The sequence below is a fragment of the Pan troglodytes genome, chromosome 8 (assembly GCF_028858775.2).
Source record: "Pan troglodytes isolate AG18354 chromosome 8, NHGRI_mPanTro3-v2.0_pri, whole genome shotgun sequence".
NCBI lineage: Eukaryota > Metazoa > Chordata > Mammalia > Primates > Hominidae > Pan > Pan troglodytes.
In genome coordinates, this window is record NC_072406.2 from 102,275,410 (window position 1) to 102,303,164 (window position 27,755).

Sequence of the window (27,755 nt, forward strand, 5' to 3'; positions counted from 1 at the left end):
CCAAGTGAAGTAACTCAGGAATGGAAAAGCAAGCATTGTATGTTCTCACTCATAAGTGGGAGCTAAGCTATGAGGATGCAAAGGCATAAGAATGATACAATGGACTTTGGGGACTCAGGGGAAAAGGTGGGAGGAAGGCAAGGGATAAAAGACTACAAACTGGGTACAGTGTATACTGCTCAGCTGATGGGTGCACCAAAATCTCAGAAATAACCACTAAAGAACTTACTCACGTAACCAAACACCACATGTTCCCTGAAAATCTGTGGAAATAATAATAAAAAAAAAGAGGTAGAGTCTAATTCCTCTTCCCTTGGATATAGGCTGGCCTTAGTGACTTGCTTGATCAATAGAATGTAGTGGGAGTGAAGTTCTGGGATTTCCAAGCCTAGGTTCTAAGAAACCTTGAAGCTGCTGGCTGAATTTTTTGGAATTCTTGCTTTTAAGATGTTCTCAGATCTCTCAGCCACCATCTTATTAGAAACCCAAGTCAACTGAAGAAACTACAGTTAGGTACTCTGGCTGACAGCTCTAGTTGAGTTTCCAAATGACAATAAGCATCAACTTCCAGCCAATTAAGTGCATAATTTTTGACCTCCATCCCAGTCAAGCCTTCAAATGACTCCAGCACCAGCTGCTATGTGACTGCAACAGCATGACAAATCCGAAGAAAATTCTGCCCAGCTGAACCCAGTAAACCCACATAATCTTAAGAGATAACATTAAGTTGTTTTTCAGATCCAAAATTTTATGATGGGTTGTTATTTAACAATAGATAACTAGAAGAGCTGCCAATGTGGGGCAGTACCTCTCTCATGCCTGGCTTCCTGGGAGATGTGGTTTATGATGGGCTGTTAATGAGCAATAGATAACTAGAATAGCTGCACATGTGGGGCAGTACCTCTCCCATACCTGGCTTCTCATTTGGGCTAGCTTCCCAGGAGATGTGACCTGGTAACATTTTGGGCCCTTGGGATTTCACATTGCAAAAAATGTGATCCACATTTGCCATGAGCTTATGCACTAACACCACAGTCAAGGGTCTGTAAAAAATGATGAGGGCAATGATAACATAGGCATGTTGCACCAATTGCAGTGTTTCCCCAGTTGGCATCCTTTAGAATATTGTGTACAAGAATACTAGTTAATAAGTGTGTGTTAAAAATTGTTTCATGCTCAAATAAGTTTGGGAAATTATGTTAATCAATGTAAAATGCAGTTTGTTTATTGCAGGACTTCTCAGAACCTTTAGTATGTTGAGGTTCTTTATTAATCTCTAAGAAGTGGCAATTAACCAATAAACTCATCTTTTCTTCATTCATTAACTGTCCCATGGTATGTCACTGTGTAAAATACTGTTCTATGTGTTTCCATATTTGATTATAACTTGAGAGAAAGTAAGAGAATTTTGAAGGAACATGGCTTGCTGTTTTTCCTTCCCAGAGAGGTAATGTGACATAGTAGGAAGTATACAGATTCCGGGAATTAGCAGACAAAGAAGCGAATCTTGCTCTTTCCTTTTAACTGTTTAATTGACATTGGATTCTTTCCATTTTCTGAGCCATGAAGTTTTCATTTAAAAAGGGAATGCTTTCATTTGGACTATAGATTTTTAAATATAGATTTTATAGAGCTCCTAGTTCCATGAATCCCTTGAAATTACACAAACATAGATTTCCTGGGGAAGGGATCCATAGCTCCTATTAGATTCTCAAAGGGGTCCCTGATCCAAAGAAGACAACTGCTAGACTAGATTATTTCTAAGCCTATTCCAGATGAATGTTAATCCAGTACAATTTCAAAAAAGAAAAGTGGTACTTTGGTCTTTATCTTACTAGTTGATTTTTAAACTACATGCTTGTACTAGCTTAAATGAATGGTTCAATTGAAAGGAAATATTTTATTACTTTCTTAATAAAATTTAAGAAAGCCAAAATTTGTTTTCTTTTTCATGCTGGAAAACTCTCAACAGGTTTGATATGAATTGCAGAGTAACAGGAATCCCAAAGCTCAAACAATTATCTAAATGGGTGCAGAATTTATATTGAATTCTCAAATTGGAATTGAGATTGCATTAAAAATACTTTGAAAGTAATTCTACTCTTGAGTTTTTAAGTGATTTCATTTTAGGTTTGTTTAAGAAGAATACTGAGTTGAGTGAATGAAGAATTTCCCCAATTCAAAAACATTCACAGCGTGGCTGGAAAGCAAAGGATTGAAGCCATTATGTAAATATTAAGGTCTAGTTTAAGCTATTTAAACACTTGTGTTAGTTACCCACTAGACCTCTTATTCTTTAGGAGCTTGATTGTCTAGACGGGTTGTGTCCTCATTAAATTAAAGATGTTTGTTCTCTACCTTATTCTTCTGTGGCAATGACCAAGACATGTATTTTTACAGTTGTTTCTTCTAGATATTTACAAATAAGCTACGTTACATGGATGGAGAAAAGTTTCTTTTTTAAAACTTAATTTCTTCCTTTCTTAGGCTGTGGCCAGATAAGTTCTGCTACCTCCTAGAGCAAGCAAACTGTCTGAGTGTCCATGTACAAGACAGGGTTGTGGTTTGGGATGTATTCCTGGCACGACTGCTTGTTATTTCTTCAATTGGGTCCTCGACTCCTTCCTTGAACCCTGCATTTCACTAAACCAGTAGCAGTTGTTAATGTCTCTTTCAATAAAGGTATAGAGGCTCTTATTCTCATTGATTGCCTAGAGAATAGCCTGCATTTATTCCTGCAGAGGCCCGACAGAAGCCTCTGAGATAATGGTCACCTGGGTCATGTTTCCTAGGTGGCTGAGGCAGTCAGGTGAGAATGAACCCAAGTCTAGTTCTGAAAGGTAAGCTTCCACATCCCAGGGCACTCTACTACCTAATTATCTTATTTTAGGAGCCAGAGACATTCCAGTGGTTTTCAGAAGGGCACCTGCTGGTAATGCCAGTACCAGTTTTATATTGCTAGACGTACATGGTCCCATCCCAGGATCCTGAAGGGGACAACTGGCCATCTGAAGAGCTTATCTGACAAACTAGAGGTGGTGACTCTTCAGCAGTGTTGGGAGTTCACATAGTGGGTTTTCTCATGAGACGGCTTCTTCATGATGGTGATTTTATTATCCTGCTGGAGAGAGAAAATCATGTTTAGACATAAGAGAACAGATGGTAATGATCTGGACCATCCAAATGCTGAGATCTAGAAGGATGCCTTGAACAATAGGCTGCTCAGCCACATTAATGCCAAGAGGGAATTTGTTCCCTAAGGGAGCACAGAGTTGGAGTTTTCCTTTAACTACTACTTAAAGGTCACCTCAATGAAGCTTACCCCAACCATCTTACTTAAAATCGAACCCTTGGATGCTCCTGCTCCTCCTCTACTTTACCTTTTCCATAGCCCTTATCCTTTTTATATAATACAACTAAGTCATGTTTGATTTTACAATCTGTTCCCCCACTAGAATGTAAGCGCCACACTGGCAGAGATTGATTCATGAAAATTAAGTCAAACCATATAAAATCAAATTTCTATTCTATATGTCTCAAGAATTTAAAATGATGCCCAGTACATATTTTAATATTTATTGAATAAATGGTAGAGAAGCAGCACTAATTCTGCATATCAACCAGACAGCAAGAAAAATGTTGTGGGAAATATTTTCATTCAGAGTTCAAATATTCCTCATGAACTCTAAGCAAGCTCTTCCTGAAAAATGACTGAAAATATTCATTCATCAGTAAATATTTTTTGGATGCTAATGTGCATAAAAGAGTAGGGGAAGGATTGACAGCAGCTACCTGCACCCCTGCCAAAAGTCTTTTCAAGCATCCCACTCTGACCTCCAGCCCGTCACCTCCCTTACTCTGGAACTCCCACTCCAGCAGGGAACTGGAGGACTCCACTCCTATCACTCTGCAAGCCTTTTCCTTATCCATTTACCCATTAAGAGCCTCAGTTCCATTTTTACTCTTCATGTCACATCACGATGATGGCTCCTTTGTAAACACCCTCACTCATTTGTCCATCTCCCCCTTCATCACACCTTCCTGGCAAACCATCATCACTGCCCAGGAACAATTCTCCAATTTCACCTGAGAAATTGAATCAATGTCATTTTTTTTCAGATAAGAAAACCAAAACTTAGAATGAAGAGATTTGTTCAAGGCACACACAGCTAATAATGATAGTAATTTTCGTGACCACCAACATTTATTAAACAAATGCTTTGTGTCAGGCATCAACACTAACATGAGCTCACTTAATTTTTGTGACAACCCTCCCCCCATGTAGATTAATATGTTGAGGTTCAGGGAGGTCAAATAAGTAACCCAAGTTTACCCTGCTGGTCAATAGCCTACATTTAATCAAACAACAACTTTTTATTGAGCTCATAATCTCTGCAAGCAGAGCTGTACTGAGGACTAGCTCTACAGTGGGGAACAGAACAGACACAGTCTTTGCTTTAATGACATAGTAGAGACCAATATTTATAAAGTTTTTACTAGGTCCCAGGCATTGTTTTATTTCACTCTCGCCGCAACTCTGTGACTTATTATTGTTATTACATGTAATTTTCAGATGGGAAATTGAATCTTAAAGAAGGACCTTCTAAAGGCCAGTTTGCTGGTAGATGAGCTGATTAGGCTGGTGTATGAACCCATGAAACCTGGCTTCAAAGTTCATTCTTATCACTATGCTATGCTTCTTCCTAGAGATTAAAGCCAGGTGGATCAGACATACATAACAGTAAAACACAAATACACACCGAGACCTTCAGACTGTCTTCCAGACCCATCAGAAAGACAATCTAGTGCCAATGGACCTCTTATTGCCCTTCACATAACATCACCCTTTTCTGGCCTGCCAGGTCTATGGGGCTGTGGAACTGTGTGGACTGATGTTTGCCAAATTGTTCATTCTTATAATTTGCATGATATTAAGCAAACCCAATGTTTATATAATGATTTTTATTGAATGCAAAAAAGCCTGTCAAGTTAAAGAGAAAGGAAATGCTTATAAACATTCCAAACATTTGTTTTGTGTTGGCTGGAGTTGGAGTCTAAATGAAAGCTGCAAGTGTGACTAATAATTATAATCTAATTTAGTGCACTGGATTGGAAAGGAGTAATTACTACATAGGACTTTTTGGAGTAAATGATTTATGGTTGACCTACAGTAGATTATTAATTTGGAAAAGTGAAGAATTATAATGCAAATTAATTAAGTTTGGAGCCCTTTCTGATTAGGTTGATAGAACAGTGGAAAATTCCAGGGCCTCACATTATTTGGCTGAACTTGGATTTGGGATATGGCGTAAATATTTGGCTGGAGTCTGCAGGGCTTAGGTGTAAAGATATAGACTTCATGCTGATCCCAGAGCCTTTTCGATCTGATCAAGGAAGAGCCCTGAAGGAGGAACTAAATCTTCTATTCCACAAGGAAAATGTATCCTCATAGAATGTTTATGTACTCCAAAATTATTTTATTCTTTTCAATTTGATGATCTCTAAGGTCAACCATAACCACCATCATCACCTCACCACAGTTTACTCAATACTTTCAGTAAGCCAGATGTTACATCCAGGGATTTCCAATCTCTACAAGATTGACGTTTTGTTGTAAAATGTTGTTCTATGCATGTAGGATGATGAGCATCATCCCTCGCCTGTATTCACTAGAAGCCAGTAGCATCCTCCTCCTTTTGTGAAAACCCAAAATGCCCTCAGACACTGCTGAGTATCCCCTGAGAAGGATGGGCAAGATTTCCCCTTGTGAGAATCCTTTATGTGCATTATCTATTCATTTCTTACAACGCTCTGTGAGGCTGGTATATTAGTACACTTAGTGCCCATTTCACAGGTGCAAACTCAGAGGCTTAGAGAGGTTGTATTTAATCGGAGTCACATGGCTAATACATGTTGAGGCCAGGATTCAAACACAGATCTGTAGTTATTCCAAACTCTGTTTTTAGATGAATGATGTTTTTGAGATTAAGTCATTCTTGATAAATAAACAAAAGTCAGGTGGTGGAGTGATTTGGCCAAAATCATACCACTGGGTTACTGGCTGTAACCGAGACATTCTTAAGCCAGTTGGTTATAGAAGGTGGTGATTCAGTGGATAAGTCAAAAGTACATTCACAGTGACCTTGGCTATGCTGTTGGTCTTACTTTTTTTCCTCTTTTTCAAATGTTACTCTTTTATTCTTACAGCTTAGATTTTGAGTACAGAGGGGTCTTTTGAATCTGCATCCATTAACTCTAAGACATACTGAGATTGTAAAATCTATTTCTCAGCATTGGAAAGAAACAGACCCCAGGGTTGTTGCTGCTTTACAATTATGTATAAAAGCTTTTCAACCCACACAAATGTTTTAACAGCCCATCTTTCCACCAGCAAGTAGAGAGAAGCCAAATAATCCAGTGAGTATTCTGTTCTATTACTGGAAACTCTGGTACTGCTGGTGGGCCAGTGGGTAGTGGGGGAAATAGCTGTAAGGCTATAATAAAACAGCAGCAGACAGCTTTAGATTAGAACTTTATGATGGCCACTCCAGCCAGCATTATTATTCAATTCCATGTGTAACACAGTGGGGCTGATCTGAAATCTCTGCCCAGTGGGTGCCTAACCACGGAAATCAATGTTTTCTCTACAGTAGATAGGCAAGTGTTTTCAGAATCTGTTAAGCTGAAGAATCTAATAGAGAAATCTGCATAATTAGCTCTTTGACTAATCTTGCTTTTGCCTTAGGGTAAGAGGCAATTTAGGATGCAAAAGCAGTTCCAAATATTTGAACTGTAAGGAAAAAAGTTGGGCGTTAGTGGATTTTTCAGATGTAGGGCAAGAAACTTACTCTTCAAATAAAATGTCTCTGAAAGGTGTTCAGCTGTTTGGAATATAGCAATTTCCTGGTTGCAAATATATTTCTTAAAATGATACCCTGAGATGCTGCTGGGGTTTAATGATTGCATGCTCACAGATTATCTGACGCTAGAAATCTCGACCACAGATGTAGTTAGTGAGCAGGCCTGGACCAAAGGGGAGAAGTCAGTAGGACAGAGTGAGGACTAGCGTCAGCCAGCCAACAATACCTACCTGGTGATGCTAGAAGATGGAAAAAAACAAAAACAAAAACAACAACAACAACAACAAAAAACCATCATTTCAAGATTCAAAAATGCAGTATAGTGTATTTTTTAGACTTCCAGGTTGACTGGGCTAGAAATAAACCACTACAGACATAGAATGTAGAGTTCAAAAGCCCACCTGTGGAATCAGATCATCTGGGTTCTAATCCTAGTTCTCTCACTAACTGGCTGTGTGACCTAGGGTGAGTTGTTGAATTTCTATGTGCTTTGTTGTCCTTATCATAGAACAAGTTTATAATAAAACTGGCCTAATAGAGTTGTCTATAAGGCTTAACTGAGGCAATATCAATAAAGATTTAGATCTGAGCATGACACATAGCATTTAGTGAATGCTAACCATTATTATACAGTTTATCTCCCTCACTTACTAATGGGGTAACTAGGGCTGAGAATAAGTAGCAGCATAGTTGGAATCTATATCTTCTCCAGCCCTAGCATCAAAGGACTTTCATACGACTCACTTATAGCCCCTCCTCACAATACCTCAGCAGGGCAGGGAAATGAAATGACAGGGCTCTAGCTGCAGATTGAGTCTGGCACAAGTGAAATTAGCTTTCAAAGATCCCGAAAAACAATACAAACCACTTCCCATCTGAAGAACTTGCTTCTTCAACACAACGACATCTGGGAATGTAAGCCATTGCCATTAAACAGAAACATAAAGATTGATACACACCTTACTTTTTCCCAATCAGGATGCTATTGTGTACACAAATGCCTGGTTTAAGATTTAGAATAAGGCAGAAGATCCTAAGTGTCTACAGGGGAATATTTCCATCAAATTGTTGAAATTATCACACTTTGAGGAAAGGTTAAATGAGACCCCTAATGGCATATGATTAGGTATAGATGTTGAGTATATCTTGATTGGTAAAAGTCCTCTTTGAGTATACAGAGTAAATGCAGATTTTAACTGGTCAACATGTTATGACCATAAACGCTTTAAGTTTCACTGTTAATAAACTTCGTCTTTCTAATCAAGTTTAAAGCAATTGAACTAATCATCACTGGGTTTTCTTTGAACAGTCACTGAGTAATTAAGACAGTGAGGAGTGAACCTCTATTTCTCATACAACGTTGGTGGTGATGCACAAGGGAAATTAGGCCTTCTCTGATGGAAAGATCCAGTGGGGCAGTGTGGAACTCACCATGGATGGTGTACACAGCAGTCACAAAGTGTGCCTTGGAGGTCAATCAAATCAATTTGCTGATTTCCTGAGATGGATCAAAATTCTTCCACCTTTTCTCTAACCAAGTGCTTTGTCAGGAAGGGCTCAACACATCTTAATCGCAACCTATTGCATCTATCGGCAGCCATCTTTATCTTTAGAACTAGAAAACCTGACCGGCAGGGTGGCTCATGCCTGTAATCCCAGCACTTTGGGAGGCCGAGGTGGGTCGATCACCTGAGGTCAGGAGTTTGAGACCAGCCTGGCCAAAATGGCGAAACCCCATCCCCACTAAAAATACAAAAATTAGCCGGGTGTGGTGGCTCATGCCTGTAATCCCAGCTACTCAGGAGGCTGAGGCAGGAGAATCGCTTGAACCCGGGAGGCGGAGGTTGCAGTGAGCTGAGATGGCGCCATTGCATTCCAGCCTGGGCACAAGAGAGAAACTCCATCTCAAAAAACAAAAACAAAACAAAACAAAAAAACTAAACAGAAAAACAACGACAACAAAGAAAAGAAAAGAGAGAAAAAGAAATAGAAAACCTGACTAATTGGCATTTTCTGTCCTGAGATTTTGGTAGAAGAATGAGAGAAATGGACTATTGGTGTTTCTCTTTCCTCTACCCACTTTCCTCTTTTAAAATGCACAATTTTCTCAGACCATGTTGAGATAAGGAGGGGTTTGGAGCTTTTTAGAGATCAGCGGTATTTATGGATGAAGTGACGATTTAACTCCAGGAGACTGGGATTTGGAAAAATTATGTCATTTTTTTTTCTGACAGCCAGGACAGCACTTGAGGACTTCAAACATCTCTGATGGAACGGTCTGGTACTTTGATAAAAAGAAGGATGGTTTATTTGTGTTTTTAACCTTTTTGACTTTGTATTTTATCCTTCTGACTTTAGGTTAATGACTTTCTTTCTTCAGCATTGTGGATGAATTAGGTTTTGTCATGGGGAAAAACATGATCTGCAAATTCATCATTTTTTGAGACTGTGAATATCAGCAAAACTATCAACTTTCAGGAAAACGGAAAGTAAGAATATGATTTACGTTATATAAACACTTTGAGTATATATACTTCTGAGTTGTTCTTAATGTTAAGAAAGCAAGTTAAAGGTTTTTCAGAACTTAAAGACAGTTTATACAATTTAAATTTTGTTAAAATGGAATTGATTTCTTCCTCAAAATTTTTGAGGCACTTTATCATTGATCATGTAGAAACTACTAAATATCATGAACAATCTTTAAAGTACAGAAATCCCATGGACCTTCATGTTAGTGAAAGAAGTAAAATGTTGATTTATTTCTTAATTCAGTCATGATACATTTGCTAACCTCAAGAAAAAAAGAAGAAGATTTATTAGGAAGTAAGACTATAAAGATAACCAAATTAGAAAATTTCATTAGAAGAACACATTACTTTCAATGCAATAAAGCCAATCCTGGTTCTGGTATTTACAAGCTATGTGACCTTGGGCAAAAGGTGGAGCCTCTTTGTGCTCCACTTTTCTCATCTGAAATATATTGCTGGGAGGCTTAATTGAGATAATGTTATAAAGTATCTGGCATTGTGCCTGTCACAGAGTAACTACCCTATACATATTGGTTATTATTTTTTCTTTCTTGCAATTTATGTCATCTTGTTCAACTTTACATGGCCATAAGCCACCTTTAAATCTTTTTGGAACTAGTGAGAGTAAATTATAAATTAATATGTTCAGTACATGGTAGCTTCAGAAGTGGAGAATAGTCCTTGGGCATAGAATTGCCTATCGCCTTGGAAAATGTCACTGGAGTTCAAGGCCTAGTTCTTAGATGTGCATATTTGGAAATTGAATTTTCCAACAGGTCTCTCAGAGATGAAGACTGAATACAGTGGAGAGAGAACTTCTGGATTCAAGGACATTGAAAATAATAGCTAGTAAGTGTCAAGCACTGTTTTAGGCACTTTGGATAAGTTTTTTTGATCTTTTTTATTTCAAAAGCATAGAATATGGGCAGTTTTCTTGGGGCATGACCAGTTTTAATCATGTAACCTAAGATGTTTAGGATTATGGATCAGGCCCTGCCCAGGCTTAGCACAGGATATCCCTGTAAGAGAGGTGTCTATGTATTCTATTAAAAATGGATATATTTTATGTTTGTGACCTGTAGGGTCATTTAAAACATGGAGCTCTAGGCCAGGATCCCTCTTGCTCAGGTGTAAGGATGGTATTAGACTTAAATAATATAAGCAATAAAATATCCCTATTTACAGATAAAATTGTTAGGTCACAGTGAGATTAAGATTCTTTTTTTTTTCTTTTTTTGAGATGGAGTCTCACTCTGTCGCCCAGGCTGGTGTACAGTGGCGCAGTCTCCACTTACTGTAATCTCCACCAGCCAGGTTCAAGCAATTCTCCTGCCTCAGCCTCCTGAGTAGCTGGGACTACTATAAATGCGTGCCACCATGCCTGGCTAATTTTTTGTATTTTCAGTAGAGACGGGGCTTCACCATGCTGGCTAGGCTGGTCTCGAACTTCTGACCTCAGGATCTACCCGCCTCGGCCTCCCAGAGTGCTGGGATTAAAGGTGTGAGCCACCATGCCTGGCCCGGAGATTAAGATTCTTATACAGGGAGATGCAGCTAGTTAATTACACATAGGGTTTACATAAAGACTGTCTTATCCAGAAGGTTGTGCTTTTAACCACTACACAGTAGTCCTTACTTATGTGTTCCTGAATTGGTATTACTGTACCCTATATCCCTGTTTTACATATTTTTGGGGCCACAGAGAGCTCCAGGAGGCCACAGACATGGGTGAAACTTATGCATGTCCAAGACAATTCTCCTATGAACTCATGTGTCCATTCTCTACTTCTCTTCTGACACATACCATACATTATCAATATTCATTTGTTTTTTTTCTTAATTTGGATATATTAAAGCTGGAGATATGAACAAAAAGGTCATGATATGAACAAGCCATTTCTTTGGGTCCACTTGAGTGCCTGTGCCTTGGAAAAGGACATTGGAATTCAGGGTCTCGTGTTCAGGGTCTGGAGTTCAGGGTCTGTCACAGGGTCATTCATTAATTTTTTTTTTAAATTTGAATTTCAGTTATATAAAGAAGTATTTTTTTCTCTCTTTCTTTCTTTTCTTTCTCTCTCTCTCTCTCTTTCTTTCTTTCTTTCTTTCTTCTTTCTCTCTCTCTCTCCCTCCCTCCCTTCCTCCCTCCCTCCTTCCCTCCCTCCCTCCTTCCCTCCCTCTCTCTTCTCTTTTTTTCCTTCCTTCCTTCTTTTCTTCTTTCTTTCTTTCCTCTTTCTCTCTTTATTTCTTTGCAAGAATGTCCCAATTATTGCTAAATCCGACAACCCTATTACTTAGGCCATTTCTCTTTTTTTCTATGTAATCCATTTCTCTTATTTGAGAGAATGACCCTCTTCTTTTTCTCATTTTTAATTTTTAATTTTTGTGGGTACATAGAAGATGTATATGTTTATGAGGTAGATGAGATATTTTGATACAGGTAGAATCACATCAGGGTAAATGGGATATCCATACCTCGAGCCTTTATCCTTTCTTTGTGTTACAAAGAATCCAGTTATATTCTTTTAGTTATTTAAAAATATGAAAATAAATTATTTTTTACTATAGTCATCCTGTTGCCCTGTTGTGCTAGCTAGCAAATACTAGATCTTATTCATTGTATCTAACTACATTATTGTACCCACTAACCATCCCCACTCCACCTACCCCCTCACTACTCTTCCTAGTCCCTGGTAACCATCCTTCTACTCTTTATGAGTTCAGTTATTTTAATTATTTTCTGACTCCTACAAATAAGTGAGAACATGTGAATTTTATCATTCTATGCCTGGCTTATTTCACTTAACCTAATGACCTCTGGTTCCATCCATGTTGTTGTAAATGACAGGATCTTTTTTTTTTTATGGCTGAATAGTAAAGTACCGTATTTTCCTTATCCATTCATCTGTTGATGGATACTTAGGTTGCTTCCAAATCTTTGTGAATAATGCTGCAATAAACATGGGAGTACAGATATCTCTTTGATATACTGGTTTCTTTTCTTTGGGGTATTCCCAAACAGTGAGATTGCTGGATCATATGATAGCTTTACCTATAGTTTTTTGAGGAAACTCCAAACTGTTCTCCATAGTAGTTGTACTAACTTAAATTGTCATCAACAGTGTACAAGGGTTCCTTTTTCTCCAAATCCTCACCAGCATTTGTTATTGCTTGACTTTTGGGTAAAAGCCATTTTAACTGGAGTGAGGGGATATCTCATTGTAGTTTTTGATTTGCATTTTTCTGATGATCAATGATGTTGATTACCTTTTCATATACCTGTTTGCCATTTACATGTCTTGTTTAAAAATGTCTATTGAGATCTTTAGTCCATTTTTAAATAAGATTATTTTTCCTATAGAGTTTTTCCTATAGGGTTGTTTGAAATCCTTATATATTCTGATTATTAATCCTTTTTCAGATGGATGCTTTGCAAATATATTCTCCCATTCTACAGATTGTCACTTCACTTTGTTGATTGTTTCCTTTACTGTGAAGAAGCTTCTTAACTTGATGTGATCCCATTTGTCCATTTTGCTTTGTGGGGTATTACTCAAGAAATCTTTGCCAAGACCAATGTCCTAGAGACTCTCCTCAAATTTTTTTTAGTAGTTTTGTAGTTTGAGGTCCTATATTTAAGTCTTTAATCCATTTTGATTTGATTTTTGCATATAGTGAGAGATGGGGGTCAAGTTTCATTCTTTTGCATATGGATACCCAGTTTTCCCAGCATCATTAACTGCAGAGACTGTCCTTTCCACAATACATATTCATGGCAACTTTGTCAAAAATGAGCTCACTGTAGATGTGTGGATTTATTTTTGTGTTCTGTATCCTGTTCCATTGGTCTGTGTGTTTTTATGCCAGTACTATGCTGTTTTGTTTACTCTAGCTTTGTAGTATAATTTGAAATTAAGTAATGTGATCCCTCCAGTTTTGTTCTTTTTGCTCAGGATGGCTTTGGCCATTCTAGGTATTTTGTGGCTCTGTATAAATTTTAGGGTTATTTTTTCTATTTCTATGAGGAATGCCATTGTTATTTTGATAGTGATTGCACTGAATCTGTAGATTCCTTTGGGTAGTATGGGCATTTTAACAATATTGATTCTTCCAATCCGTGAACATAGAATAACTCAACTTTTTTGTGTCCTCTTTAATTTCTTGCATCAGTGTCTTATAGTTTTCATTGTAAAGATTGTTAACTTCTTTGGTTAATTCCTAAATGTTTTATTTCATTTGTAGCTATTGTAAATAGACTTTCTTTTTTTTTTTTTCAGATTGTTCACTGTTGGCATATAGAAATGTTAACTTATTTTTAGTGTTGATTTTTCATCCTGCAACTTTACTGAATTTGTTTATCAGTTCTAATAGTTTTTTGATGGTCTTTAGGCTTTTCCAAATATAAGATTATATCATTTGCAGGCAAAGATAATTTGACTTTTTCCTTTCTAGTTTGGATGCTCTTTATTTCTTTCTCTTGTCTGATTGTTCTAACTAGGACTTCTAGTACTGTGTTGAATAACAGTGGTGAAAGTAAGTATTCTTGTCTTGTTCCGGATCTTAGAGGAAAGGCTTTCAGTTTTTCCCCCTTCAGTGTGATACCAGCTGTGTGTCTTTTTTATTATGCTGAGGTAGGTTCCTTCTATACCCAGGTTTTCTTTTCTTCTTCTTCTTCTTTTTTTTTTTTTTTTTAAGACAGAGTTTTGCTCTTGTCATTCAGGCTGGAGTGCAGCTGGTGCGAGCTCTGCTCACTGCAACCTCTGCCTTCTGGGTGGAAGCGATTCTCCTATCTCGGCCTCCCAAGTTGCTGGGATTACAGGTGTGCACCACCATGCCTGTCTAATTTTTGTATTTTTAGTAGAAACGAGAGTTTCACCATGTGGCCAGGCTGATCTCGAACTCCTGACCTCAGGTGATCGGCCCACCTCAGCCTCTCAAAGTGCTGGGATTACAGGTGTAAGCCACCATGTCTGACCCATTCCCAGGTTTTTGAGGGTTTTTTATCATGAAGGCATGTTAAATTTTATCAAATGCTTTTTCAGGATTTTTTTTTTTTTTTGAGACAGAGTCTCACCTTGTCCCCCAGGTTGGAGCACAGTAGAATGATCTCGGCTCACTGCAACCTCCACCACCCAGGTTCAAGTGATTTTTCTGCCTCAGCCTCCAGAGTAGCTGGGATTACAGGCACCCTCCAGCACCTTCCACCATACCCAGCTAATTTTTTTTTTTTGTATTTTTAGTAGAGATGGGGTTTCACCATGTCGGCCAGGTTGGTCTCAAACTCCTGAGTTCAAGTGATCCACCCACCTTGGCTTCCCAAAGTGCTGGGATTATAGGCATGAGCCACTGTGCCTGGCCCATTTTTCAGCATTAATTGACATGCTCATATGGTTTTTGTCCTTCATTCTGCTGATATGATGCATCACATTGATTGATTTGTGTATGTTGAACCATTCTTGCATCCTTGGGATAAATCCCATTTAGTCATAATGAATGACCTTTTTAATGTTTTGTTTAATTACAGTTGCTAGTATTTTGTTGGGGATTTTTGCATCAATATTCATCAGAGTTATTGGCTGGTAGTTTTCTTTTTTTGACGTGTCTTTGGTTTTGGTATCAGCATAATGCTGGTCTCAGAATGAGTTTTGAAGTATTTCTTTTTTATTTTTTGAAATGGTTTCCCTAGGATTGGTATTACTTCTTTAAATATTTGGTAGAATACAGTAGTGATGCCATCAGGTCCTGAGCTTTTTTGCAGGGAGACTTTTTTTTTTTTTTTTGAGATGGAGTCTTTGCTCTGTCGCCAAGCTGGAGTGCAGTGGCATGATCTTGTTTCACTGCAACCTCCGCCTTGCTGGGAGGGCTTTTATTATGGTTTCAACATTATTGTTTTCAGTCTGTTTAGGTTTTGGATTTCTTCATATGTGTCTGGGAGTTTATTCATTTCCTCTAGGTTTCCAATGTATTGGCCTATAGTTGCTCATAGTAGTCTCTAATGATCTTTTGAATTTCTGTGGTATCTGTTGTAATGTCTATTTTTTCATCTTTGATTTTATTTATTTGGATCTTCTTTCTTTTTTTCTTAGTTTGGCTAAAGTTTTGTAAAGTTTGTTTGTCTCTTCAAAAATAATGCTTTTTTTGTTTTGTTGATCTTTTTATTGTTTTTGTTTAAATTTCATTTATTTCAGCTCTGAGTTTTGTTATTTCTTTACTTCTACTTAATTTTGGGTTTGATTTGCACTTGCTTTTTTAGTTCTTTAAAATGTATAGTTAACTTATTTTAAATTTTTCCTACCTTTTTGGTGTAGGTGCTTATTGTTATAAACTTTCATCTTAATACGGCCTTCACCGTATCCCATAGGTTTTGGTATAGTTATGTTTCCGTATTTCTTCATTTCTAAAAATTTTTAGATTTCCTTCTTATTTTTTTCAATGACTAACTGGTCATTCAGGAGCATGTTATTTAATGTTCATGTGTTTGTATACTTTCCAAAATTCCTCTTGTTATTGATTTCTAATTTGATTCCACTGTGGTCAGAGAAGATACTTGATACTATTTCTATTTTTTGTCATGTCTTGTTTTGTGGCTTAAAATATGGTCTATCCTTGACAATGATCCATGTGCTGAGGAGAAGAATGTGTATTGTGAAGCTATTGGATGAAATGTTCTGTAAATATCTATTAGGTCCATTTGGTCTATAGCACAGATTAAGCCCAATGTTTCTTTGTTGATTTTCTCTCTGGATGATTGGTCTAAAGCTGAAAGTGGGGTGTTGAAGTCTGTAGCTATTATTCTATTAGAGATTATCTCTCTCTTTAATTCTAATAATATTTGCTTTATATATCTGGATGTTCCAGTGTTGGGTGCACTCAGATATATAAAGCAAATATTATTAGAGTTTATAATTTTTATAATTTATATATGTTTACAATTATCATATCCTTTTGTTGAATTGGCCCAGTTATCATTATATTCTGACTTTTTGTCTCCTTTTATAGTTTTTGTCTTGACATCTATTTTGTCTAATGTAAGTGTAGCTACTCCTGCTCTTTTTTGGGTTTCCATTAGCATAGAATGTCTTTTTCCACTTCTTTATTTTCAGTCTATGTGTGTCTTTATAGGTGAAATGTGTTTCTTACAGGCAATAAATTGTTGGGTCTTTTTTATTTTTCATTCAGCCACACTATGAATTTTTATTGGAGAGTCAGTCCATCTATATCCAACGTTATGATAAATGAGGACCTACTTCCGACATTTTGTTTTTCTTTTTTTAGTTTTTTGTGGTCTTCTCTTGTTTCCTTCCTTCCTGTCTTCCGTTTATGAAGGTGATTTTCTTTGCTGGTATGTTTTAATTTCTTCCTTTTTATTTTTTTGTGTAACTCTTGTATGTTTCTTGATTTGAGATTACTATGAGGCTTACAAATAATATCATATAGTCTGTTATTTTAATCTGATGACAACACAACACTGAATACACAAACTAATAAACAAGCAAAAGCTAATGAAAACCCTACCTTCTTCACCCCACTTTTCAATTCTTTGTTGTTTCTATTTTTGTCTTTATACTATGTCTTGAAAAATAATGTAGTTATTATTTTTGATAGGTCCATCTTTTATTCTTTCTCTACTCATGATATAAGTTGTATACACACCCCAGCAACACTGTTAAAATATTCTGTGCTTTTCTGTGTACTTAGTGAATTTTGTACCTTCAGATGATTTTCTATTGCTCATTAATGTCTTTTTATTTCAGATTGAAGAACTCCCTTTAGCATTTCTTGTAGGACAGATCTGGTGTTGATGAAATGCCTCAGCTTTTGTTTCCCTGGGAAAGTCTTTATTTCTCCTTCATGTTTGAAGTATATTTTCACTTATATACTTTTCTAGGATGAAAGTTGTTCCCCCTTCCACCCCCAGCACTTTAAATATGTCATGCCACTCTCTCCTGGCCTGTGAGGTTTCCACTAAAAATTCTGCTGCCAGATGTATTGGAGCTCCATTGTATGTTATTTGCTTATTTTCTCTTGCTGTTTTTAAGACCTTTTCTTTATCCTTGACATTTGGGTCAAGGATTATTAAATGTCTTGAGATAGTCTTATTTGGGTTAAATCTGCTTGGCATTTTATTACCTTCTTATACTTGGATATTGATATCTTTCTGTAGGTTTGGAAAATTCTCTGTTCTTATCCATTTAAATAAACTTTCCATCCCAATCTTTCTCTCTCTCTACCTCCTCTTTAAAGCCAATAACTCTTAGATTTGCCATTTTGGGGCTATTTTCTACATCTCGTGGATGTGCTTTATTCTTTCTTATTCTTTTGTCTCCTCTGACTGAATTTTCAAATAGCCTGTCTTCAAGCTCATTAACTATTTCTTCTGCTTGATCAACTGTACTGTAAAGAGAGTCTGGTGCATTCTTCAGTATGTCAATTGCATTTTTCAGCTCTAGAATTTCTGCTTGATTTAAAAAAATTTCAATATCTTTGTTAAATATATCTGATAGAAGTTTGAATTTGTTTTCTGCGCTATCTTGAATTTCATTGAGTTTTCTCAAAACAGCTCTTTTTAATTCTCTATCTGAAAGGTCACATATCTCTGTCTCTCCAGGATTGGTCACTAATGCCTCATTTAGTTTGTTTTGTGAGGTCATGTTTTCCTTAATAGTCTTGAGCTTATGAATGTTCATTAGTGTCTGGGCATTAAAGAGCTAGATATTTATTGTAGTCTTTGCAGTCTGTGCTTGTTCGTGCTTGTTCTTCTTGGGAAGGCTTTCCATACATTCGAAGAAATTTGGTTGTTGTAATCTAAGTCTTTGGTCACTATAGCCATCTCTGTGTTAGGGGGCATCCTAAGCCCAGTAATTCTGTGGCTCTGGAAGACTCATAGAGGTATATCTTGGTGGTCTTGGGTAAGATCCAGGAGAATTCCCTGGCTCACCGGGAAGAGACTCTTGTTATCTTCCTTTACTTTTTCCCAAGCAAATGGAATCTTTCTCTCTGTACTGAGCTGCCTGAAGTTGGAAGAAGGATGACACAGGCACTCTTGTGATCAACTCCACTGGGACCATGCTGGGTCAGACCTGCAGCCAGAATTTGGTCTTGCCCAAGGCTCACAGTGACCACTGATGACTACTACCTATATTCATTGAAGGCCCATGTTCTCTATAATTAGCAGGTGGCAAATCCATCCAGGCTTATGTCCTTCCCTTCAGGGTGGTGAGTTCAGCCACAGGTTGGTCCAGAGATGCCTTCTGGGAGGCTGGGCCTGGAGTCGAGAACCTTAGGAAGTCTACCTTGTGCTCTATTTTACTGTGGCTGAGCTGGCATCCTAGCCAAGACAGAAAGTCCTTCTCACTCTTCCCCCTCCTTTCCTCAAGCAGAGGATTTTCTCTCCATGGCAACCATCACCCCAGGCCCGCAGCAAGTACTGCCTGGCTACTGCTGATGTTCACTCATGGCCCAAGAGCTCTTCCGTCAGGCTGTGGTAAATGCTTCAGGCCTGGGACTATTCCTTCAGGGCAGTAGGCTTCCTTCTGGTCCAGGGCAGATCCAGAAATGCCATTCAGGAACTAAGGCCTGGGATTAGGGGCTTCAGGAGCCTGCTTGGTGCTCTAATCCGCTGAGACCAAGCTGGGGCCTGAACTTCAAGACAAAGTCCCCTTTACCCTTCCTTCTCCTTTTTCTTCAAGCAGAAGGAGTCTCTCCCCACAGCCACCACAGCTGGGAATGTGCTGGGTCACACCTGAAGCCAGCATGTCTTAGAATCTCACCCAAGGCCTGTGGCAAATACTGCCTGGCTACAGCTTCTGATGATTCAGTGCCCAAGGACTGTTTAGTCAATAGGTGATGAATCCTTCCAGGAGTAGGTTCTTCCCTTCAAGACAGCAGGTTTTCTTCTGGGCCAGAGTGTGTCTAGGAATGTTGCCTTGGAAATAGAGCCTGGAATGGGGGCTTCGGAACTCTACTAGATGCCCTATTGTACTGGAGCTAAGCTGATATCTAAGTTTTAAGGCAAAGGGCTCTTTACTCTCCCTTCTCCTCTCTTGAAGGAGTACAGGAGAAAGAAGGAGTCTCTCCTGGAGCTGTGAGCTTCACTATCTGTGGGTGGTGGAGGGGTGGTGCAAGCCGTCCCTTGGCTGCCCTGGCTGGTGTCTCACTAGGCCACTCACATTCCAAGTCCAGGTGTGCTGGCTTCGAGCTTAGCACAGCACTGATGCTTGCCCAGGGACTGCAGTCCTTGTGGCACAGATTGCTTTTCAAGTTTATTTAGTATCCCCAAGCACTTTAGTTCACAGTGGTGAGCTTGCTGAAACTCAAGTTCCAACCACTGGGGTGGGCAATTCCCCTCTGGCTGGGACTCATCTAGATGCTTTGTGAATGCCGACTGAGTTCTGCCCTATGTTGCTTTCCACTGTGACAGAGCAGCATTGAGTTCCAATGTGAAGTCTCACAATAAGTGCACTCTCCTTGCCCCAAATGCACAGATTCTCTCACCATGCTAAGTGGCCACTGCTGCTTCAAGCTTGTCTTTTCTACCCTCTTCAGTGCCTCTTTCCTTAATATGATGTTAAAAGCAGGTACTGTGATCACTCACCTGATCATAGGTTCTTATGAAGTTGATTTTCTTCATAGTTGTTCAATTTGGTGTTCCTGTTGGGGGGATGATTGCTGTGGGCTTCTATTCAGTCACTTTGTTCTGCCTACCCTTCATCATTCATTAATTTAACACAAGGTAAATATGCATCTACTATGTCCCAGGGACTCTTCTAAGTTTTGGGGAACTTAACAGTGCATATAGAAACAAAATAACTGCTCTCAAAAAGTTTACATTATTGGAGGGAAATAGAGAATAAAAACATATGGTATAAACAGGTTACTGGTTTTGAAACATTATTGTTTATCAGAGGAACCCTGATCTTAGGCAAAAATTTCCTAGAATACCAATATATAAAACAGCAAAAAGAATACTTTCTGGTAGATGCAACATTCAGAGGTCGCTCATGTTGCAATCCTCTTCTGCCTTTCTCTCCTACAGCAGTCTGGTAGACACTTCTAGAAAGGTTTGAAAACTACCAATTTAGAATACCCATTGTTGTGGAAATATAATTAAAAAAAAATCTTCTTCCAACCCACACTACCTCTCCACAAAATAGTAGAGAAAGTAAAAGTAAATAGTTTTATTATTAATAAGTAAAAGACCAGAATGTAATCTGGCAACATGGGCAATTCATCCAGAGATGGCAGACTGAATGAAAGCTCACGTTTAAAAAAAGCCAAATAGGGCTGGGCGCGGTGGCTCACACCTGTAATCATAGCACTTTGGGAGGCCGAGGCATGTGGATCATGAGGTCAAGAGATCGAGACCATCCTGGCCAACATGGTGAAACCCTGTCTCTACTAAAAACACAAAAAATTAGCTGGGCGTGGTGGCATGCACCCGTAGTCCCAGCTACTCGGGAGGCTGAGGCAGAAGAATCGCTTGAACCCAGGAGACAGAGGTTGGAGTGAGCCGATATCATGCCACTGCATTCCAACCTGGTGACAAAGTGAGACTCCATCTCAAAAAAAAAAAAAAAAAAAAAAAGAGCCAAACAGATACAACCCATTACAGACATGCTTTCACAATAACCAATACTGTGTTCTCAAGTAAAAGAACTTGAGAGCACCATTTGTCACACATAGTTCATCTTAAATTCACCTGGTAATTGGGGTGACCATCTGTGGTAGCTAATTGGCTTTCTTTAGAGGAAAAACAAATTCCTTTATCTTTATTGCCAGAGGTAGTTTTAATACTTGGAGCAAGGGGCCACTGAAGTTAGGCCCCTACACTCTCACAGAAACTGGGAGTTAGGGGTTCTATTTCCTTTGATTTCAAAGGGATGGCTTTCAGGTCATAAAGCTGACAAAGGAACTTGCAACTACATGTTTTCTGAAGAAAATTAAAAAAAAGGAAAGTGGAAGAACTCTATTTCCTTATTTTCAACTGGGAGAATTAAGCTTCTTATTTTTAATTTGTATTTATTCTTAAGCCATTCAGATATAAGGCAGCTGATTCTGGAAATAAATACAAAAACAAAACAAAACCATGTTATCCTAATTAGAATGTGTGACTTGATAATTTTGGAGAGATAGGCTTGCTGAAAATACCCTCATGATTTCAGTTTACATCCATGAGAGTAAACTAGATTTTTCTGACCCCAGAGTCACTCTATGACAAGTCTGATTTAAATCTTTGGCTAAAAGTTTTCAAAAGCATTACCCAAAGAGTGAAAACTCTTCTTTCTCTGGCTCTGAAGGACTCAAGCTTTAGGCTGATAGGCAAGTGCTTAGAAGTGTTACCATATCCCATGGAACTAAAATAGTCCAGAAATGGTGACGTCAACTTAGAATCATAGACTGTTGAAGCTCAAAGGTTCCCTGGAAGTTATACGGTTCGATATTCGCTTAAAGGCACACTGATACCCAGGCAAGGTAACTTAATGTCTAGAATAGACTGGTAGATTATTCCCTGTCCTAGAGAGAAGCTCTGTGCCCATATACCCAGTCTGTTTTTTCTACTGACTGTGGAATCTAGGAAAAGGCACAGTAATGTCATGCCAGACCGGGTGCACTTGGAATTCAGGTTTCTCTCAGCTGTGCATTAACTGCTTCCTTGCCTACCATTAAATAAAGCAAGCACAATGAAGAAATTTTGCTTCATTGTCATGCTTACAAAATATAGTGACATCAAAGAAGAGATTAAGTCTGAATTTAGAAAGGCTAACAAAAAGAGAATTGAAATGAAACTAGAGAAATAAACCTCTATAGAACTAAAAACCTGGAAATGCCTGAGAAACATTATTCATCTATCACTTTTTTTTTTTAAGAAAGGGTTTCTCTCTGTCACTCAGGCTGGAGTGCAGTGGTGCAATCATGGCTCACTGCAGCTTTGATCTCCCGGGCTCAAGAGATCCTCCCACCTCAACCTCCTGAGTAGCTGGGACTGCAGTCATGAACTACTATGCCTGGTTAATTAAAAAAAATGTAGTAGACACAAAGTGTCATTATGTTGCCCAGGCTGGTCTCCACCACTCTTGTTTTACAGGTGGGAAAATGAATGGAGAGAGAACTATTTCTCCCTGCCCCTGTGAGGGATAGTGCCTGAATTGTATTTGTTTTCTTTTTGGTTCAGCTGTCCACTTTCAGGTGAAGTTGAGCATGGATGATATGATGTTTGTGAGCCTGATCATGTTGTTCCCCTATTATATGCTATGCCACTGCAGCGATCAAGCTTGTCTAAAACCAGCCCTGCCTTCATACCACTCAAGGAGAAGACAAATATAGTTGGTTATTGGAAGAACCAACAGGATTTTACAGGATAAGTAGACATTTCATAGAGCTCTTGAAACCTGAAAATGATTGACATTGCTGTGTGAAAGGAAATATCTTGGGCTCCCAAAATCACTAAGTTAAAGGGAAAATTCAAGCTGGAAACTGCTTAGGGTAAACCTGCCTCCCATTCTATTAAAAGTCATCCCTCTGCTCACTGAGATAAATGCATGTCTGATTGCCTCCTTTGAAAGGCTAATCAGAAACTCAGAAGAATGCAACCATTTGTCTCTCACCAACCTGTGACCTGGACCCTCCCCGCTTTGAGTTGTCCCACTTTTGTTTTGAGTTGTCCCGCCTTTCCAGACTGAACCAATGTTATATATGTTGATTGATGTCTCATGTCTCCCTAAAATGTATAAAACCAAGCTGTGCTCTGACTACTTTGAGCACATGTTGTCAGGACCTCCTGAGGCTGTGTCACAGGCATGCATCCTCAACTTTGGCAAAATAAACTAAATTAACTGAGACCTGTCTCAAATTTTGGGCGTTCACATTTGGTAACCACGGAGGGATTCTGAGTGGAGATGCCCCTGACTTCTGACAAATCTCCTATCGGTTCTTGGTACCAGCATGAGCTAACTTTATGGCTCAAACCAATAGGACAATTTGCTGAGGTCAGGGAGCAACCCTTCCAGAGAATCCCTGATCTCCAAAAATTTGGTCAAGATCTAAAGTTTATTTTGCTGTATACTCCTTTTTTTTTTTTTTCTTGCTTCCAACAAGGAAGGCAAGATTTCCTGTTTCCAAGACAATGGAAAGCAGGTAACTCCTTTATGGAGTTTGAGCTCGCTCCCAGCTGGGAAGACGCGTTCGAGTATTTTTCCTGCTTCTAGGATGGTAGAAAGCAGTCTTCAGCCTGAGATCCATCTCTGGGTAAGTAGCTGAATTGTGGTTTTGTCTTGGCTAAAGTTCAACAACCAGCATATCATTGGAGCACTCAGTGATCATATTGTTGGGCTTTGTTGTTGTTGTTTGTTCCAGTCTTTCTCCCATCAGATTTCATCAACTCTGACTTGGACAAATCCAGGTGAGAATTGCAAATGATGGGTAACAAGCCCTCTCTAATTTGGCTAAAATTCCTCATAGCTGCAAAATTAAACAGAGAAAACAAGAAAACCATGTGTTTGGTTTCTGTGTTCGCTTCCTTTCTTTAAAAAAAAAAATTGTTCTTTTGTTTACTTTTCTTCCACCCTATACCTCCTTCCCCCTTTGCCATCTGAAGTATCAAAAATTCTAGAGAAAGCTTCTAATGACTTTCATACATGTCCGTGTGAAGAGATCACCAAACAGGCTTTGTGTGAGCAACATGGCTGTTTATTTCACGTGGGTGCAGGCAGGCTGAGTCCGAAAAGAGAGTCAGCGAAGGGAGATAAGGGTGGGGCCATTTTATAGGATTTGGGTAGGTAAAGGAAAATTACAGTCAAAGGGGGTTTGTTCTCTGGCAGGCAGGAGTGGGGGGTCACAAGGTGCTCAGTGGGGGTGCTTTTTGAGCCAAGATGAGCCAGGAAAAGGACTTTCACAAGGTAATGTCATCAGTTAAGGCAAGGACTGGCCATTTACACTTCTTTTGTGGTGGAATGTCATCAGTTAAGGTGGGGCAGGGCATATTCACTTCTTTTGTGATTCTTCAGTTACTTCAGGCCATCTGGGTGTATATGTGCAAGTCACAGGGGATGCGATGGCTTGGCTTGGGCTCAGAGGCCTGACATTCCTGCCTTCTTATATTAATAAGAAAAATAAAACAAAATAGTGTTGAAGTGTTGGGGCGGCGAAAATTTTTGGGGGGTGGTATGGAGAGAGAATGGGCGATGTTTCTCAGGGCTGCTTCAAGCGGGATTGGGGCAGCGTGGGAACCTAGAGTGGGAGAGATTAAGCTGAAGGGAGGTCTTGTGGTAAGGGGTGATATTGTGGGGATGTTAGAAGAAACATTTGTCGTATAGAATGATTGGTGACGGCCTAGATACGGTTTTGGATGAATTAAGAAACTAAATGGAATAACAGAAGGAGAAAAACAGGTATAAAAGGTCTAAGAATTGGGACGACTCAGGATATCTGATTAGAGAGTGCCTAAGGTGATTCAGCATATTCCTGCCAGCAAAGATTATTTATTTACTTCAAGAGTTAAGAGTGGCAGTTTGGGGATGGGAGATATCAGCTGTGATGGCTTGGAGAAACAGTGTAAACCGGCAGTGTAAACAAGAGCAGGGCATGTATGAGTAGTTGAGAATGGTGAATAGGAGTATGACTAGACAGAAGATAGTAGGGATGACAAGTTTTTTGGGGCACAGTGTAAGTTGGTCTGATGTCTGGAATGAGACTGGGGCCTAATAAAAAGGAGCGTCTATACAGGAGCTTAAATGGGCTGTACCGTGTAGCATTCCGAGGACAAGCCTGAATTCTGAGAAGGGAAATTGGTAAAAGTATTGTCCAGTCCTTTTTAAGTTGGTGGCTGTGCTTGGTGGGGTGTGTTTTTAAAAGACCTTTAGTCCATTCTACTTTTCTTGAAGATGGAGGACCGTAAGGGACATAAAGGTTTCACTGAATACTAAGAGCCTGAAAAACTGCTTGGCTGATTTGACTAATAAAGGCTCGTCTGTTATCAGACTGTATTGAGGTGGGAAGGCTAAACTGAGGAATTATGTCTGACAGAACGGAAGAAATGACTGCGGAGGCCTTCTCAGACCCTGTAGGAAAGGCCTCTACCTATCCAGTGAAAGTACCTACCTAGACTAAGAGGTATTTTAGTTATCTGATTCAGGGCATGTTGAGTAAAGCTAATTTGCCAGTCCTGGGTGGGAGCAAATCCTGGAGCTTGATGTATAGGGAAGGGAGGGGGCCTGAATAATCCCTGAGGAGTAGTAGAATAGCAGATGGAACACTGGGAAGTTATTTCCTTGAGGATAGATTTCCACGATGGAAAGGAAATGAGGGGTTCTAAGAGGCGGGCTAGTGGCTAATACTATAGTATAACCTGCCTTTGCTGGTGTGTGGCGATTAGGCCTGGTAGAACCGCCATCAATAAATCAAGCATGATCAGGGTGAGGAATAGGAAAGAAGGATATTTGGGGAAATTAGGTGAATGTCAGGTGGATCAGAGAGATACAGTCATGGGGGTCAGGTGTGGTATCAGGAATAATGTGGGAGGCCAGATTGATGTCTGGGCCAGGAACAACAGTAATTGTAGGAGACTCAACAAAGAGTGAGTACAGCTGAAGGAGCCGGGGAGCAGAAAGTATATGCATCAGGTATGAGGAAGAAAATAGATTTTGGAAGTCATGAGAACTGTAGAGAGTGAGTTGAGCATAGTTTGTGATTTTGAGGGCCTCTAAAAGTATTAAAGCAGCGGCAGCCGCTGCATGCAGACATGAGGGCTAGGCTAAAACAGTAAGGTCAAGTTGTTTGGACAGAAAGGCTACAGGGTGTGGTCCTGGCTCTTGTGTAAGAATTCTGACCGTGCTAACCATGCCTAGGAAGGAAAGGAGTTGTTGTTTTGTAGAAGGTGCTTGGGTTTGAGAGATCAGTCAGACATGATTGGCAGGGAGAGCACGTGTGTTTTTATGAGAATTATGCCGAGATAGGTAACAGATGAGGAAGAAATTTGGGCTTGATTGAAGTAATGGGGGCTGTCTGTGAAGCTTTGCGGCAGAACAGCCTAGGTAATTTGCTGAGCTTGATGGGTGTCAGGGTCAGTCTAAGTGAAAGCAAAGAGAGGCTGGGACAAGGGGTGTAGGGGAATAGTGAAAAAAGCATCTTTAAGGTCAAGCACAGAATAGTGAATTGTGGAGGAAGGTATTGAGGACAAAAGAGTGTATGGGTTGGGCACCACAGGGTGGATAGGCAAAACAATTTGGTTGATAAGGCACAGATCCTGAACTAACTTGTAAGCCTTGTCTGGTTTTAGGACAGGTAAAATGGGGGAATTGTAAGGAGAGTTTATAGGCTTTAAAAGGCCATGCTGTAGCAGGCGAGTGATAACAGGCTTTAATCTTTTTAAAGCGTGCTGCGGGATGGGATATTGGCGTTCAGTGGGGTAAGGGTGATTAGGTTTTAATGAGATGGTAAGGGGTACATGATCAGTCACCAAGGAGGGCGTAGAGGTATCTTATACTTGTGGGTTAAGGTGGGAGGATACAAGAGGAGGATGCAAAGGAGGCTTTGGATTGGGAAGAAGGGCGGCAATGAGATATAGCTGTAGTCCAGGAATAGTCAGGGAAGCAGATAATTTAGTTAAAGTGTCTCAGCCTAATAAGGGAACTGGGCAGATGGGGATAACTAAAAAGGAGTGCTTAAAAGAATATTGTCTAAGTTGGCATGAGAGTGGGGGAGTTTTAAGAGGTTTAGAAGCCTGGCCGTCAATACCCACAACAGTTATGGAGGCAAGGGAAACAGGCCCTTGAAAAGAAGGTAATGTGGAGTGGGTAGCCTCTGTATTGATTAAGAAGGGGACGGGCTTACTTTCCACTGTGAGAGTTACCTGAAGCTCGGCGTCCGTGATGCTCTAGGGGGCTTCCAAGGCAATAGGGCAGTGTCAGTCTTCAGCCGCTAAGCCGAGAAGATCTGGGAAGGAGTCAGAGAGCCTTGGGCCAGAGTTCCAGGGGCTCTGGGAGTGGCTGCCAGGTGAGTTGAACAGTCCGATTTTCAGTGGGGTCCTACACAGATGGGACGCAGCTTAGGAGGAATCCCGGGCTGTGGGCATTCCTTGGCCCAGTGGCCAGATTTCTGGCACGTGTAGCAAGCTCCTGGGGGAGGAGGTTCTGGAGGAACGCCTGGCTGCTGCGGTTCAGGCGTTTGGAAGTTCTTGTGTGCTGGAATTGTGGCTGGGGTTTGTCTCTCAGTGGAGGCAAGGAATTGCAACTTTTTTCTGTTATTGCACACCTTGAAGGTGAGGTTAATTAAGTCCTGTTGTGGGGTTTGAGGGCCAGATTCCAATTTTTGGAGTTTTATTTAATGTCGGGAGCAGATTGGGTAATAAAATGTATAGTGAGAATAAGACGGCCTT

General features: G+C 39.6%; 2 long non-coding RNA genes across 2 annotated transcripts in view; one reads left to right on the forward strand and one right to left on the reverse strand.

The window, feature by feature from the left end:
- Positions 1–2,933: 2,933 nt before the first annotated feature.
- On the reverse strand, positions 2,934–21,749 carry LOC107966794 (uncharacterized). Its single transcript, XR_001706747.2, has 3 exons — positions 21,645–21,749; positions 19,980–20,035; positions 2,934–3,121 (listed from the first exon to the last, which is right to left on the reverse strand). It is a non-coding gene; the product is annotated as an uncharacterized LOC107966794 (long non-coding RNA).
- The window catches only part of LOC107966795 (uncharacterized), a 41,749-nt gene continuing 24,158 nt past the window's right edge, over positions 10,165–27,755 (forward strand). The window contains exons 1-2 of the long non-coding RNA XR_001706748.3: positions 10,165–10,237; positions 22,557–23,629. This is a non-coding gene — a long non-coding RNA (uncharacterized LOC107966795). The remainder of the gene's footprint in view (positions 10,238–22,556; positions 23,630–27,755) is intronic.